The 2,004-nt window shown below is 28.1% G+C and overlaps 1 protein-coding gene and 1 long non-coding RNA gene across 3 annotated transcripts in view; one reads left to right on the top strand and one right to left on the bottom strand.

Annotated features, from left to right (window-relative positions):
- Positions 1-848, top strand: part of LOC106690205 (uncharacterized) — a 6,036-nt gene extending 5,188 nt beyond the window's left edge. The window contains exon 3 of the long non-coding RNA XR_001344553.2: positions 560-848. This is a non-coding gene — a long non-coding RNA (uncharacterized lncRNA). The remainder of the gene's footprint in view (positions 1-559) is intronic.
- A 516-nt stretch (positions 849-1,364) lies between these two features.
- Positions 1,365-2,004, bottom strand: part of LOC106690202 (uncharacterized) — a 62,595-nt gene continuing 61,955 nt past the window's right edge. For both annotated transcript variants that reach the window (XR_001344552.3, XR_001344551.3), the window contains one exon: positions 1,365-1,493. The gene's annotated coding sequence lies outside the window, so the exon portion shown is untranslated. The remainder of the gene's footprint in view (positions 1,494-2,004) is intronic.

Below are 2,004 nucleotides of genomic sequence, written 5' to 3'. Positions count from 1 at the left end.
ATGATTATATCTTGTTTTGATTAGTAAATCAATTGGTAAAAATTAAAAATTATTTCATATTTTTATAAAAGGCACATTTTAGGGACTATACGGCACTAATAGCACTCAAACTTTAACCAATATAACTGATTTTTCTTAGCCATAAGTTTTTCATTAATTTTAAAGATAAAAATACGATAAGATAAGATAACTGTCATTTTAAACCTGCCTATTTGAAAAACTGGGTGAATGAAAAGCTTCTTTGAGTGATAAAAAATTCTAGGGCCCTTGAGATCCCAGTTATAAAGGTTACCCTATACTTGGATAAATTCCTGAAAAATACTTTTACTACATCAGAGCAACCTTAAAGATTCTCAAAATGGTTCAAGCGAAATAGATTGCCCCATTATTTAACTTCACACTTGTCAATTTAATGGGTCTGTAGGGCCTTGATATAAAAATTTTGTGATGGTACTTAAAAATCAAATTGAAATATTTGAAAATGTATACCTATAAAAGTTTTCAACTTTACTTTATTCATTATGCATTCTTTTATGTATAGTGTGTGTTTGCATTTCAGGGCCAAGAAATATGCAGAGGCCTTTGAGGTAGCTGAATACAGTTTGCATGTACTATGGTCCTTCATTCAAACAGTAATAATCCTAGATAGGTAATTAAATACCAATGTGATTATTTTATAACTAAACCTTTATTATTTTGAATTCTTGTACCATGAAAACAATTTAAACATTTATAATCTTAAAATTTTTTTCTTGAGACTGGTAATTTTTTAATAAATAATTCAAAACACTATCCAATTATAGTCTCAAAACTTTTATTTCTTTTACACGTCCAACGTTTCGGCTAATTCGGTCATCTTCAGGGACAATCTACTCAATTCACTATGAAAACATATAATTTAACCACTCTAAAAACTTCATTCAGGCTATTCTGCCCAGGTCAAAACATTTATATCTAATAAGTCAATTATCCATTAAAAATCACAGTCAAAATTATTTCTCTGCAACCACTATTAATACACTTTTATCACATAAAAAGTGTATTAATAGTGGTTGCAGAGAAATAATTTTGACTGTGGTTTTTAATGGATAATTGACTTATTAGATATAAATGTTTTGACCTGGGCAGAATAGCCTGAATGAAGTTTTTAGAGTGGTTAAATTATATGTTTTCATAGTGGTGTTGAGATTGTCCCTGATGATGGCCGAAACGTTGGACGTGTAAAAGAAATAAAAGTTTTGAGACTATAATTGGATAGTGTTTTGAATTATTTATTAAAAAATTTAAACATTATTATAGGATATAATAAGAACAATTAGTAATCAACTAAAATTGTTATTGTGGCGAATGGATTTGAGTTAAATTGGGACACATATTATTTAGCAGCATATATTATTGAAATCACAACTATGATAGTCCATTTTCCTCATTTCAGTTACTGTATGAATTTGTTCCTTTCTCCTGAATGTTAACCAATCTTTACTTTCGCTATACTGTAATAATAAAAATTTATTAAAAATAAATAAAAGGGAATTTAAATATTTTTTTACTTAATTCTCATATCTTAGGTATTGCTTATTGGTTCAAATGAAAGATATATAAATTACATGGTATAATAAAATAGAAAGAAAACAATTTTTTTCTCTACAGTTTTCTTTTCCAATCAATTTCGGTCTATACACCAAATACAAATATTTCAATTCATTCCTTTTATTCTTTCCTTTTTCTGTTCCTTTAATTTCACCATTTCACAGTTTTTAATTCACCTGATCAACAAATTCGCTCTCCTGAATTCACCCTCCTAGATTCTCTTCAGTGACCCACTAAACAAATTCACAATTAGATGGCAATGTGAGATCAGACCATCAATAATAGTCACAGCAGTAGATCAGTTTACCAAAAAACAAACAAATAAATACATTTTACGAGAACAGGATTAACACTTAGATTCAACAGAAAATATAATAAAAAGCCGGTTACAAGAAACACTTGAATGGTTAAATA

The sequence above is a fragment of the Halyomorpha halys genome, unplaced genomic scaffold, assembly GCF_000696795.3.
Source record: "Halyomorpha halys isolate HHAL.00 unplaced genomic scaffold, Hhal_1.1 Scaffold1611.1, whole genome shotgun sequence".
NCBI classification, from domain to species: Eukaryota; Metazoa; Arthropoda; class Insecta; order Hemiptera; family Pentatomidae; genus Halyomorpha; species Halyomorpha halys.
The sequence above is the reverse complement of the archived record's forward strand: the minus strand, read 5'-3'. Positions and strand labels throughout refer to the sequence as shown.